We start from the raw sequence: 15,949 nt of genomic DNA, 5'->3' as shown, positions 1-15,949 counted from the left end.
CAAACATGTGAGTTTTAGCTGCTGCGAGTGATTTACATCCTGCGACACCTCATATCCTTGGCCTTGTACCACTTGCTTAACTTGGCGGGCGTTACATAAAAGTTGACCAGGTTGCGTTAGTGCTACAAAATATATTTGGCTATGGTTAAAGTCTTCAAAGACATAATCTGTTTCCCTTCCAAGTTAAAACGACCCATTGTTTTAGTGAGCATGAGAGCCTGACTGGAAGAATGACCTTGACCCAAGGGCCTGGACTCACATTGATCATGTCTCAACAGGAAAACAGTTTATTCACTTGCCCTAGATCCTGTGTCAGCAGAGGGCACGCGGGACAAAGCTGAACCTGAAACTGATGAACATCACACATTCCAAAGCACCAGGCCCCACGTGCTACTTGCCCAAAATATACCTTTAAGTGCCAAGATTGTTTATTTTGTTATTGTAATAAGACACTCATTTTTGGTGATTCGATTTATCAGAAAGAGAAAAATTATTGTCTGATCGTCAACCAGAATAGTGATGTCCTGGGTAACATCAAATATGTGGATGTTTTCAAAGAAGCAGTAGGCTAAACAGACGTTAATTTAATATTTGTTCACATCAGCAACTTATAGTACAATCACTTATATCTCTGTGTCCTGGGCATCTTCTATTCACATCTTATTAGTACCAGGTCACCCAGTGGTAGCACCAGGCAACGCTTCACTGGAACTGTTTAATTAGACTCTCTAGAGGGATGAAAACGTGCAATGGTCATGGGGTATATGCTACTACACAACCTTCTCCAAGGCAGGGGCATCCTCAAACCAGTTATCTTTATTTCTATCAATCTGTGGGGACTGGGACTTCCTACCATTTTATTCTGTAAAAGCGTAATGTTGTCCACCACCACATATTTCTTTCCTTTTTCAAGCTGCATTTTCGTTTCTTCCTTTACCAGGCACTGGACCACCTCCTGGCATTTCTCTCCTTGTCTCCAAAACTTTAGTCACTGGACAACCCAAAAAACCTAAGATGTTATTCAGAGAGTAAAAGGAACTCAACTATTCAAACCTGTAAATGGATAGCTCGTCAAACTTACTAGACAGCATGACTAAGCTCATGGCAGTGCTTAATTTGAGTCGGAACATATTTTTCCACAACAGACTGAGTACCAGAACGTTCCTCTTGGCCCTCTGGGGAGAAGTTCCTTCCCAATAACTGATGTCTCTCTATTCCCACACACCCTGAGGCCATTAGTGAAAGGTGGGAGTGCAAAATTGGGAATCCCCTGCATGTGTCTTCCTCAAGCTCTGGGGTTTGCGGCTACATGTATCGAACAGGGATATGGCACAGGGAGGCCCTGCCTCAGTAGACTTCTCTGCGAGAGTTCAAAGAACACGCTAATATTGGTGCAGATAATTGAGAGAGAGAAGTTACATGGCTCACACATCACCCTGCAATATTTCAAAATCCAGTAGAAGATCTAAGCACTCATAAACCAGCTCTATGGAACTGTGAGGTTCTGGCATTGAAAATAACTCTACTGCAGAGTATTGCTTTGACCCACGTTTTGTAAAGCCACTGCTTTTGCGTTTTCTCTCTAACTAATCTAGGGGCACATCTAAGAGATGTGTTTTTCTACTAGCTTCACATATTTTCTCTTAGCATGTGCAAGCTTTGTTAAAACACCGCAGATTACTGTCTTAAGGGGCTATTTAAAACATCAACACTTTCTATATGGAGGTACACTAAGGTCGCAGAAACTAACAAAGCCTTTAGAATTATTTAGAAAGACACTCCTCTAGCACAAAAGATAGAGGTTCTTGAGTGGAAAAGAATTAACCCGTACTTTACTGCAAAGGATAGCTTTGCTCCTCATTGAACGCTTCCGGGCTTGTGTTGTGCTTCCATTCTGTTGGAAAGCAGTTAAACAGCCAACATGTTTTCATTCGTGTAAATAATTTGTCTCTTGGATGGATGACTTTGTAAAGTCTTTGAATATCCATTTCCTGCTAAGAAATCTATGTGCCTATTAGGCCAATGGGGTTCACTCTGTTATTGTGAGGAATCAGGGTGCTATAACCTACAGGGCCTTTGGAATTGTTGCGAAAGACCTCCGTCTGGCACAATGGCCTAAACCAGGATTCTCCAAAGTTGGTCCTAGAGGGCTGGCTCCGTGCCAGATTTTAAGATAACTACATTTATCTGAATGTGGATATGCTAAAAATCTGGCATTGATCTGGCCCTCCAGAACCAACTTTGGAGAACCCTGGACTAAACGGAGGGGTAATTGCATGAAGCAAATAAACGTAGAAAATTACATAGAATTTATGAAATGTTCATAACATTTTCTGTGTACGCTAATGCGCTTGGGTTATATCTCAGAGACAGTTCAGTAAACTGCATCCAATTAAATTTCTGGGCAACAATAGACCAATGGCTCACTAACGACTTCAGTTCAATGGAAGGTCACAAGGCCTTGGAACCTCCTACAGAGATTCCCTCCCTGACTGGAATTTTCCACATCACACACTCTGAGTCCACACTGTTTAGGGAAAAGGACACACATCCATAACTCTATTTCACAGTTTCCACATGCATGGTTCAATAGAATGCCACGAATCCCACATTATACATTGGTGCACCCCCCACAAGGACTACCCACAATGAATAAAGTGACAGTACACACCAACATAGGCCCAACATAATGTAGAAAGATTACTATTTCTGCAAATTACATTCCGATGGTCTGTCCCTTCACATTTAGATCACAGCAGATGCCGAGAACACCCAAATGCTTTCAATGAACAATTAATTAATGAATGCTCTGACATTCAAAAATATGCAACCTATCTCACATGCAAAACTATGGCATGCCCCGTCTTTGACCCGTTTACATGTGAAAACCTGTAAGTGAGAACATTAGGTCTGGATATTCACTTCAGCAGGTATTCAAATTGTGGTGATAGCTAGCATGGATAGGATTGTATAATGGCTAGAACCTGTGGCACAATAATAATGCAAGCGCACAGTGTGCAAAATGGAAACCATGGTGCATTCTCACTAAGGGAAATTAAAACATTCTCGATATTGCACAATAACACCATGTATGGAGTGCATCAATACATGTGTAAAAATGTCTGTGTGTATCCATTTTAAGATTGTTTGTACTGATTTCTCTTTGGTTGTGGTTGGTGTGTCTATGTGTATTCTTTCTACGTTTAAGTGGTCCATGGTGAAAATCTGAGCTTGAATGGGAGCAAACGAATATCCTGTCTCTCTGAGGAAGTCTGGGTGTCTGTGCATCCACATTTGGACATAAGTGAACTGAGGATGTTTGCGTTCATAATTGTATAATTATACACTGTAATGGTTGAAATCATGTAATGAATGCAACATTGGTTCCTATGAAGGGGTATTTTATTTCCCTGCTTCCATTGCTTTCTACAGGAGTATGTTGTGATACATGTGTGTGGCCATGTATGGTGCGGATTTACTGAAGGCTGGGCTGGAGTACAATTACACCTAAGATGAGATTTATCAAGAGACGCAAAGGAACTGCATGGCTTGATAAATCTAGAGTAACGCAAGGCAGCGCAAACTGCTGCTTTGTGTTACTCTGCCCCAAAGAGGCATTCCATTGGTGGAGCAAGGGTATACCCACGCATTTACCCATGGCATTCCCAGATTTTCCATTAGTGGTAGAATGGGGAATGCTTCAAAATGGTACGCCTGCCCAGGAGAGGCGTAACGAGGAGAAATATCTTTATTTTACCTCATTTGTTTCTCTTTCTACGTGTTCTGCATTCTGGAAAATGCCTCTGACGATTGGTTTTGAGCAGGAAGGTGCCCCTTCCTTCACATAAACAATCCTGCCTATAACACAGGCACACTTGCATCATGACACAAGGGTGCCTGCTTTGGCACTAGGCAGCCAAAAGTGCACCAGCACTAGTAAAGGACAGGAATACACTGAATAATGTTAAATACGGCACATTCTTGCCCTTTTCCTTTCACGCAGCGCAGCAAGGTGGCTTGCTGCGTTGCACTGCGCAAATAAAATATAAATATGGGACACAGTTTGTGGTCAGCCGTGGTCTTACTCTTTTGTGGGTGTGTCTTTGTATTTCCATGCCCCTACCTAAATCGCTCCTTAACTATACCTAGACTCCTTCTATTTAGTAGTAAGCATTCCCCATTTATTTAATTATTTAATGTGCTTTTATATAACGCGAACTGTACCTGAAGATGTCAGAGAGCTTTACAAAAGGGCCAGTTACATTACATAAGGACTTCAGAGTATATGAGTTATGAAAAAGATACAAACAAAAAACTCTGAATTCACATAAGAATTGTAGTAAGTACAAAAGTCTACTATAGATACTATTGGTTAGAGTTACATATATAAAAGTTGCCAATTAACTCAAGGAAAAGATACAAACAGATAAAATCTAAATTCACATAAGAATGGTAGTAAGTACATAAGACTACTACAGATACTAGTGGTTAGAGGTACATATATAAAAGTTGCAAATTAACTCAAGGAAAAGATACAAACAGATAAACTCTAAATTCACATAATAACGGTAGTACGTACATAAGTCTACTACAGATACTTCTGGTTAGAGTTACATATATACAAGTCACAAATCCACTCAAGTTTACATTTTAATGAAAGTTGAAGAGGTTAGGGTTGGAAAAATATAAAATACATATTTACACAGCATGATCTTCTTGCCATTATTTGGGTTCTTGCTTTCAGCCAGGCCTTCAGGGTGTTGTTACACTCATAGTTGGTGATCTTGGGCCTGAAGAAATCCCCGAGCTGGTGATGTCTAGAGCACTCCACATGCAGCAGGTGAGGTCCATAGCATAGCTCCTCTTTGCCATGTTGTTTACAGGGACAGGCTGACCCCCACCGGCAGCAATTGCAGCTCCCCCACTCTGCGGGGCACCAAGTGCGTCCGTACAGCACCTACCAGAAACAGGTGAAGTCTGCAGCAGTGCTCCTCCCCACCTCGGCATCCCCCGGTACAGGCACTCCCTGGCCACAGGTGAGCACGGCCCACTTTTCCGATCTGCTCTGATGTCCCGGCAGTGGGGGCAGCCAGCGCACCTCCCGGGGCTCCCCCATAGCGTCTCAGCCTCGACAGGGGGTTGCTTCTCTTCCCAGCAGCAAGCATGACGGCCGGCTGCAAACTTCACCAGTGACTGGTGAACGGCCGCTCCCAGAACTTTGCGGTTAGGCAGGAGGGTGTCCCATCGGCGGCGATCATATCCCGTCATGTGTGTTCCATGGGGGTGGTCTAGGGCCACACTCGTCGGAGCCTTTCCGGTTGTGGTTACTCCTCTCTTCACATGTCAGGCTCACTGGGCCTTCTGCTCAAGCACTCGCTGCCGCCATTTTGTTCCCATGTAGAGGCTCTGCTGTCTCCATTCTACAGTACCTGTCCCTTGTCCTTCCCACATTTTCACCATTTATGTATTTTTATTGTTTTTTCAAGTATACAAAATAAAATGTACAGAGAGTGAGATCAGATATCAGTAGCATAATTGCTGTATTATTATAAACAAGAAGGGACAAATGGGTGGATGTACATAGAGCCTGTCTTTATTTTGTAAGGTAGATTAACCTGTACATTGTATGTGCTTATGTAAAGTAGTTAGGGGCATATTATCAAGGTCCAGCGTTAAAATTATCGCTGCTTTATCGGCAGAAAACTGCCGCTAAAGCAGCGATAATGGGCTTGATAATATGCCGCAGAGAATTCCAATAGAAACCCATGTTCACACCAGAACCTGGGCTTCTATTGGAATTCTCAAGGGCATATTATCAAGCCCATTATCGCCGCTTTAGCAGCAGTTTTCTGCTGATAAAGCGGCGATAATTTTAACGCCGGACCTTGATAATATGCCCCTTATTGTCTTTATTTCTTCTCCTGTCCTGAGCTACTCTTTCCCATTGCATATGCTATGGGTTACCTGGCTGCTTGGATGCAAGGCCTGGATTTCATATGTGTAGGTGTAGTGCAAGTGTCAGAGTTCACAATCAATGAAGTGACTCTATAATAGATTCGACCCATATACTCTTATGGCAGATATTCAAGGAAATGATTCAATACTGCTCCCAAATCTGGCAGTTGATCATTGATATTGTAAATCGATTTTTCGAAGGTTGACAGAGTCACCATAGCCTCAGACCAATCCGATAACAGCAGCAGTGTGGTGGATTTCAATTTTTTTTCAGAATACAAATCTTGGCTGTTGCAAGAGAGGAGGCCAGCCGGTGCCTGCATTGAGAGGTCAGACCATCCACGTTGTCAATATCCTGCAACATCATCAGATGGTTGAATGAGTGCAGTATGAGTTGTATGATGTTCCAAATCCCGAACCAGTAAGCTTTGAGAGTAAGGCATGACTTGAGAACATGAATAATATCACCATCTGGCTGGCTGTAGTGCCAGCAAGTCGATGTCGGAGTTGTTTCGTGGTTGACTTGGACTGCAGTTCGTCGATGATTGTAGTGTATAGACCAAATAATAGTTTTTTGGGATCACTGACATAATATCCACAACAATATCGACCTAGCAGAATATCGTGTCAAGAATATCGATGTCCAGAATATCTACAACATGGTAAGCACAAAAATATTGGGGAAAAAATATCGTTGTTTAAAATATCGAAGTTAAATATATATTGTTATTTTTTACGTTTAAAAAAATGGTAAAATAAGTAAAAAAATACTATTAACTTAAAAATAAATTATTTTAATTTATTTGTAAATATACAAATTTATGAATATTAAATTTCATGTAAAAAATAAACATACATATTTACAATTTAATATATATATTTACTTTAAAACAATTAATAAATAATATTTGTATTTAATTATAACATATTAGAAACATATACACAAACACCTGTAATATAAATATCATAAATAAAAAAATGTATATTATAATTTTAATATATAAAATATTAATTACATTTTAAATAATAATTTAGTACAAAAGTAGGGAAAGTGTTGGATAGCACAGGGGTTAAAATTACTTTTCCCACTCCAGTAAGTGTAAGTGCAACAGTAAACGAAAGTGTTGGACAGCGGGAGGGTAAAAATTACTATTTCAACTCCAGTGAGTGCAACAGTAGGGAAAGTGTTCGATAGCGGAGGGATAAAAATTACTATTCCCAACGCTAGTAAATGCAACAGTAGGGAAAGTGTTGGATAGCGGGTAGGTAAAAATTACTATTCCCACTCCAGCGAGTGCAACAGCAGGGAAAGTGTTGGATAGCGGGGGAGAATAATTTACTATTCCCACTCCAGCAAATGCAACAGTAGGGAAAGTGTTGGATAGAGGAGGGGAATAATTTAGTATTCCCACTCCAGAAAATATTTAACATTAATTAACAAATAATTAATTATTCAAAAATAATTTACCTCCCACCATATTCCCCTATAAACAACACCACTGATATTATAAAACATGACAAAATTAACATAATTGATTAACAATTAACCAGCAAATTAAAAACAATCACTAATAATTTAGTTCACACAATTAAGACTATAAAATAACTTTAAATTAATATTATAAAAAAATAAAAATATTAAAAATAAATTACTTCTCATCCTACTCCCCTATCAACACACAACAAACGCTTAAAAAAAGACACAAGTAACACAATTAATTAATTAATAATTATCAATATCCAAATATTTGATAATTAATAATAAATTAATAACCACATTTAACAATATAACATATTAAAAACATAAATATTAATTAATAAAACACATTCATACAATATTTATAATTAAATTACTTCCTACCTCACTCCCCTATAAACCCACAACCCACTACTAAAAAATGAGACAATTAACATTTTTAACAATTAATTAATAAAATAAATCATTAAAATTAAATTAATTACCACAAGTAACAATATAAATTACTAAATACATATATGTGAATTAACAAAAAATAATTAATTAATAATAATTAAATTACTTCCCACTCTATTCCCCTATAAACCCACAACCGTTTACGGAAATAAAACGCGACATTTATGTGCCGATTCCGATCCGTTAAAAACAAATTACCGTACGACTCGTATCCGTATGTTTTTTACGTACGAATCGTACAAGTACCGTACAAACGGCCAAGTACGATTCGGACGTGAAAAATACCTACGAATAGTATCGGGAAATGTCCACGAGAGGGAGTCGGAATTTTTTACGTCCGAATGGCCTTATGAAAAGTGTACGAGAGGGAGCCGGACATTTTTACGTGCAAATCATAAAACAAAAGTCAGAACGCGCAAGTACGATTCGTACCGCCCGTCCGAATACACAACTGCATGTAAAAGGCCCCGTACGGAGCCAACGCAGTAGCACATATGTACACGGGTAAACTTGTGCCCGTGTATGAGCCGTACAGCCCCCCCACCCCCAATATGTCAGCACCGTACACCCCCCTGTCCGCACTGTACCCCAGGCCCGCATGCGTACGCGCCATACCCCCCCAGTATGCGCCGTACCCCCGCATGTACACGCCGTAGCCCTACCCCATTTACGTGGGTACTCCAGGCCTGCACCTGTACGCACCGTACCCCCGCATGTACGCGCCGCACCCCCCACATATACGGGTGCGCCTGGCCCGCAGCTGTACGCGCCGTACCCTGCATGTACGCGCCGTACCCCCCCCTGTACGCGGGTACCCCTGGCCCGCACCTGTATGCGCTGTACCCCCGCATGTATGCGCCGTACCCCCGCATGTATGCGCCGTTCCCCCCCATGTACGCAGGTACACCAGGCCCGCACCTGTATGCACCGTACCCCCGCATGTATGCTCCGTACCCCCACCCATGTACGCGGGTACCCCAGGCCCGCACCTGTACACGCCATACCCCCACCGACCCAGGCCCACACCTCTACGCGCCGTACCCCCACCGCCCCAGGCCCGCACCTGTACGCGCCGTACCCCCGCATGTACACGCCATACCCCCCCATGTACACGGGTACCCCAGGTAAGCACCTATACGCGCCGTACCCCCACCGCCCCAGGCCCGCACCTGTATGCGCCGTACCCCCACCGCCCCAGGCCTGCACCTGTACACTCCGCACCCCCGCATGTACGCGCCGTACCCCCCATGTACGCAGGTACCCCAGGCCCGCACCTGTACATGCCATACCCCCACCGCCCCAGGGCCACACCTGTCAACGCCGTACCCCCACCGCCCCAGGCCCGCACCTGTACACACTGTACCCCCACCGCATGTACGCGCAGCACCCCAACCTCGTACCCCAGCACCCTCACCCAGCATCGCGCATGTTCGGACCGTACCTATGCGAAAAATACTCGTACAGAACCAGGACACTGTAAAACAGCACAAGGAGGGTCAATTCGACTTGCACAACACCACAAAACACGTCTACATGACAAAATACATCTCAAAGACTGACCTGGCACATCCAAACAGGCAAAAAGAGGCCCAAACTCACAACCACCTCTTATAACACACCCACCAACATTCAAACACAGCCACACCCAAAAATTGACCAATAAAAAGAGCCCACACACACAACCCATGAGCCTTTGCAACAGACCCACTGCTGCCAGACCCCACACACAAACAACTGCACCTTACCGGGAGCCGGACATTTTTACGTGCAAATCGTAAAACAAAAGTCCGAACGCGCAAGTACGATTCGTACCGCCCGTCCGAATACACAACCGCATGTAAAAGGCCCCGTACGGAGCCAACGCAGTAGCACATATGTACACGGGTAAACTTGTGCCCGTGTATGAGCCGTACAGCCCCCCCACCCCCCAATATGTCAGCACCGTACACCCCCCTGTCCGCACTGTACCCCAGGCCCGCATGCGTACGCGCCATACCCCCGAGTATGTGCCGTACCCCCGCATGTACGCGCCGTACCCCCACCTCATGTATGCGAGTACTCCAGGCCTGCACCTGTTCGCGCCGTACCCCCGCATGTACGCGCCGTACCCCCCATGTACGTGGGTACCCCTGGCCTGCACCTGTACGCGCCGTACCCCCGCATGAACACGCCGTACCCCCCCTGTACGTGGGTACCCCTGGCCCGCACCTGTACACGCCGTACCCCTGCATGTATGCGCCGTACCCCCACATGTATGCGCCGTACCCCCCATGTACGCGGGTCCACCAGGCCCGCACCTGTACGCACCGTACCCCCACTGCCCCAGGCCCGCTCCTGTACGCGCCGTACCCCCACCGCCCCAGGCCCGCACCTGTATGCGCCGTACCCCCGCATGTACGCACTGTACCCCCATGTATGCGGGTACCCTAGGCAAGCACCTATACGCGCCGTACCCCCACTGCCCCAGGCCCGCACCTGTATGCGCCGTACCCCCACCGCCCCAGGCCCGCACCTGTACGCTCCGTACCCCCACATGTACGCGCCGTACCCCCCATGTATGCTGGTATCCCAGGCCCGCACCTGTACGTGCCGTACCCCCACCGCCCCAGGGCCGCACCTGTACACGCCATACCCCCACCGCCCCAGGCCCGCACCTGTACGCGCCGTACCCCCACTGCATGTACACGCAGCACCCCAACCTCGTACCCCAGCACCCTCACCCAGCATCGCGTATGTACGGACCGTACCTACGCAAAAAATACTCGTACAGAACCAGGACACTGTAAAACAGCACAAGAAGGGTCAATTCGACTCGCACAACACCACAAAACACGTCTACATGACAAAATACATCTCAAAGACTGACCTGGCACATCCAAACAGGCAAACAGAGGCCCAAACTCACAACCACCTCTTATAACACACCCACCAAAATTCAAACACAGCCACACCCAAAAATGGACCAATAAAAAGGGCCCACACTCACAACCCATGAGCCTTTGCAACAGACCCACTGCTGCCAGACCCCACACACAAACATCTGCACCTTACTGACCCCTTAACTACACCTTAACTCACACACCTTCACACAACCTCCTTCACAAACACCCCCACTCACATTCACACACACACCGTCACATTCACACCCACACACCCACAACCATCCACACCCACACCCCACACCATGCCCACAGACAAGAATCCAAAGTTCACAAGGGCGGCGCTGGAGCTCCTTGTCAACAAAGTCATCAGAGTCGAGCCACAGCTGTTTGGAACATTGGTCAGACAGACCAGCATAGCCCAAAAAACCAGCCTGTGGCAGAGGATCGTCGATAAGGTCAATGCTGTTGCGCCCATCCGAAGGACCAGGCATGAATGCCAAGCCAGGTGGTACGATCTGCGCAGGGCAGTCAAGAGGAAGATGAATGAGGAATACGCCCAGAGTAACATAACTGGAGGCGGGCTGCCCCGCAGACCCGTACACAACCATCCCTGGGAGGAGAAGGTGATGGCCCTGCTTCCGCCGGTGGGAGTACACGGAGTTGAAGGAGTCGCAGAGCCTGGTGAGTACACAAACAACTTACGTAACATGTGGGCAATGGGGTCCACACCACAAATACACCAAATGCACGCAACTTCCCCCAAGCACTCACCGCACACAACCACACTCAAAAACCACGCTCATGCCACCAACGTCTCCATGCACCATTCACAAATCAAGCCAATGCCATGTCCCCGGCTACACCAACCACAAACCCAAGACTTGATGTCCGGGAGGCTGGGAGGGTGGGCCTCACACAACACATTGTGAAAATGAGAAGCAGACACCAATGCCCTCAGCCCATGTGGCATAGGTACATACCCATGCACAATGCACAGGGACTGGTAAAGTACTGACAAGGTCGCTGACACTTGGCCCTGCTGTATGCAGCACAAGGCCTTCCTGGGACCACTGTACACTCAAACACCAACTCCACAAGCACAGGTAACTATCACAGGAACTCACACTCACTGTCATGCCAGCATTCACCATGAGGGGACAGACACATCACCTGGGAGACCCAATGCCAACTCACACTACACCCAACAGCAGTCCCGGTCACACACACCCCCATTACACAAGCACACACCCCCGGGGCAGGCAACGGATTTACACACTCTCACAATGTGACACAAGACCAATCCATAGCCAAATAAGCATCCTAGCCAAAATTCTACAGGTCAAACACTCAGGAGAACATATCAATCTGTCCCCCGAAACATACCCATCCCCAAGTGGACATTGAGAGGAATGCTAGGCACATCCAACTACCTGGAGGAACTGTGACAACTTGAATATGTATGAAACAAGGATGTCGCATGAAACAGCATTAACATTGTCTCTCTCTCACACACAGGGCAACGTTGTGGATCTCCCCCCAACACTGGGGGGAGAACAATCACAGTCCCCGGCTCGGCGTGAAGATGACCACACCTGCAGCGACGACTCTCACCACTCCGTGGATGACCCCGACCAACCTGGCCCCTCGGGTGCCCAAGCCCCTGCAGCACCTGCATCAGGTACATCTGTGCCAACCACCACCCCCATTGCTGCCACATCCCAGGAGACACCCAGGAGCCCTGCTCGCACTGAACAACAGAGCCAGTCTGACCAGGAGGGACAAGGTTCTCCGGGCACCCAGAAGGAGGCAGGCAACCCTGCAAATGCCATCCCTCAGGGGTCCCGTAGACCCGATGTGCCCACAACGGCAGGCCAGGCTCAAGTGGGCAGGGGTGGCGGGAGTGGAGGCAGGCGGAGGCGCGAACCTGACCAGCCAGCTGAGGGTACCGGTATGTCCCACATACGCCACATCCTGGACACATTCCGGCGTGACACCAGGGGCATCATCCAGGTAGTGTCAAGACTCACAGAGATGCAGGGGACCCTCAACGAGATCAAGAACATGCAGGCCGAGCAACATGCCAGTCAACAACAACACCAAGGACGGATGGAGGCAAGACAGGCTGAGCTTCTGGCGGTGCAAAGGGACATGAGCCATTCACTCCGTCAGATTGCCGACAACATGGGCAACCCTCCCTGTGACAGCAGGCGCAGACCAGCACCAGCCACAGGGAGGGAGGAGGAGGAGGATTCATCCAACGGAGCGTCCCAAACATCGTCAAGGCCTGCATCTGAGGGTCCCCGGAGGAAGGTGGGTCGTCCACGGAAAAGACCGTGAGAGTCAGCGGACCATCAACATCTCCCAGGTGACCTGGCCTGGCACCTGGCCCTCTGGCGCAACAGCAGCACCTCATCCAATGACATTCTCTGCCACATGGACTTGCTGGTCACAGTCTGACAAATGATGACCAACACTGTGCTCTGGACTCTGATGACTTCCAATGCCAAGGATACCATCTCCCCCTGTGAACTTTGGATTCTATTCCCCCGGTAGAGCACCTAATTTCACCTACCAAAACACGTACCCCACCGCAAATAAAAATATTATTTGGTTCATGAGACGTTGCTGTCATGTTGCTTAATTCCACAACATATGTGTGTGTAAATGTCAAACTATGCCTGAGTGTTAAACTAACTCCAGCCATCCATACCCTGGGATCTGAGTCTGGTACAGGACACACATGGGTCACAAGGTATCATTCAAAGCAGGCATGGAGCAGAACACTCACCTGTGATGGCCACAAGCTGCTGAGGGGGGGCTTGCAATACTGAGCGGACAGACCTATTTGGAAGATTATCATTAAGGCGTAGAGGTCATGGCTCATGTGGAGGTTCCCGGGGAGGAAGTCCCAGGTATGTGTTGGCAGGTGGGAGAACTATGTCCTGCATGCTGGAGTACGGTGGATGTGAAGAATGGTGGCCAGGGCAAGGTCGGATGCACGGAGATGGCCCAATGGGGTCTCGTATGACAAGACGTACAAGGTTGGTTTTGTGTCGGGGTTGTCGACTGCCTCCTGAGTGTGGGTGGGGAGTGTTGAGGTCATCCTGCAGCAGACAGTGATCCATTGCAGCTATCTATGGTGGACGGTGATGTGGCTGGGGCGCAGGATGTTGAAGCTGAGGTGTGCAGATGCACCCTGGATGTGGACAAGTTTCCCGGGAGTTTGGATGCACGTGCTCCGTAGAGGGCAGGCCAGTATTTGACACGGATGTTGTCATGGACATGGGGGATGGTCTGTCTTTCCTTGGAGTGGATCTATCTGTGGATCATGTGCATAATGCAGAGGGCGTTGCAGCATGAGGTACAGATGCTGTGGACTGACATGGCAAATGTGTGCGAGCAATACATGATGCACACCATCTTGTGTGTGTGGCCACTGGGTGCCGGGGCAGGGCTCTTGCGGGTGGGACACAAGCACTTGACCCAGCTGTAAGGGGACAATCCTCAGATGATCACCTCAGTCCTGTACAAGTCCAGCCTCAGGTGACTCATGTACAGCCATTCATCAATGGATCTCATGCATTCAGGAATAATGGAACTGGCAATGTCTACGTCTTTGGTGAGGGTAAGGAGCACCTGGCTGTCAATGGCATACCAGCTGATGAGGTGCTGTGCGCATGTGATGGTGGAGAGGGGGGTCCTGGACACATTGTAGATTGACACGCTGAGAGATGATACCTGTGCCATGTGCCAGACGACGACACCATACTACATGCAGAAGCCTTGAGTCCCACTCCCATGGCCTTGCTGGGGTACAGAGCCGGTGTGGAGTAGGAGGGACATGACCTGGTTGGTGTGACAGGGCCTGGAAGGCATGGCAGCGCTGTATAGGCAGTTGGAGTAGCACACTCAGCATGCAAAGGTGTAGTGTGTGCACTTAGGGTATGTCTGACAGCATGCGGTAGATTTGCGGATGTACATTGCTTGGAGTGTGGCTGCTACATCAGACTGTAGTGTGATGTGTGTCATGCAAGGACATGAGGGTCGTGCAATGTGCACGTTGCATGTGCTGATGGTCCAGCCTTTGCCACCACGTGGCGCCAACTGTGGCATAGACAAGCAGAGGACAGCCAAATGAATGGGTGGAGGGAGGAAGGGAGGATCATCTTTGAGGCGTGTGTGTTGCCAAATCAGGATACTCTGTGGGCCCTTGCTGCAGGGTCCGCAGCAGCAGGCGGCATGTCCTTGAAAATATTCCACAATTTGCACACAAAGACTTGGATGTCTGAAGGACAACTGCAACAGGCGTGTGTAAAGGAAGGAGTGTCCGGTTTTACATGGCACACCCAGAGACAATGCATGCACAAACACCAAAGATGAATGACACCGGATCAGGGAACTGAAGGCCGAGCTGCGCACAGGAGACACACCCTCAGCAGGTGTTGATGGCCCATTGTGGGGACCAAAATGCCAAAATACATACACAACCATGGACTTCATGCACAATAGGGATCATAATCCATGAGGAACTGCGTGCATGTTGCTAAACTACACATGGACTCCTCTGCACAATCTTTCACAACTATGCCAGAGATGCCGCATGCAAAGTAGCAAGAGACCAGCATTGACAGAGATGAGGCACCTTGGAGTGTGAGGAACACCTTTATTACTCAGGCTCACACTAAGGGAAATGCATCCTTTTGAACAGACTCACAGGTCATTCCTCTGACCATGTGGGACCTACACTGGACACCCCCTGCAACACACAGATGTGTAAAATCCTACTGAGCTGGAACACAAGTGAAGTGTGTAAGCCAAACACCCCTTGCTCCACACGGAGAGTCTGCAATTCGCCATTGAGCCACTTATGGGGATGTCCCACACTATGTCCACCATCAGCATCCCGTATGTTCCTGAGGGACGTTTTACACACATTGATGCCTTCATCACATTCCACAAAACATTACAGATGACTGTCAGGAAGGGTGAATATCAAGTCATGGGAGCCATGCCACATGTCATGTGCCCCATGGTGAGTCGACAGGTATGCATGGTAACACAACATGCACAGGAGCAGTCCCAACATAAACCAAACACGTACTACACACAAAATGCCTTGCTGCACTCCTTACCCAAAATGACTTTTCACCATGTCCGTGCATGGAACGCTGATTCAGCA

Source organism: Triturus cristatus, chromosome 8 (genome assembly GCF_964204655.1).
Source record: "Triturus cristatus chromosome 8, aTriCri1.1, whole genome shotgun sequence".
Taxonomy (NCBI): domain Eukaryota; kingdom Metazoa; phylum Chordata; class Amphibia; order Caudata; family Salamandridae; genus Triturus; species Triturus cristatus.
This window is presented reverse-complemented; position numbering follows the sequence as displayed.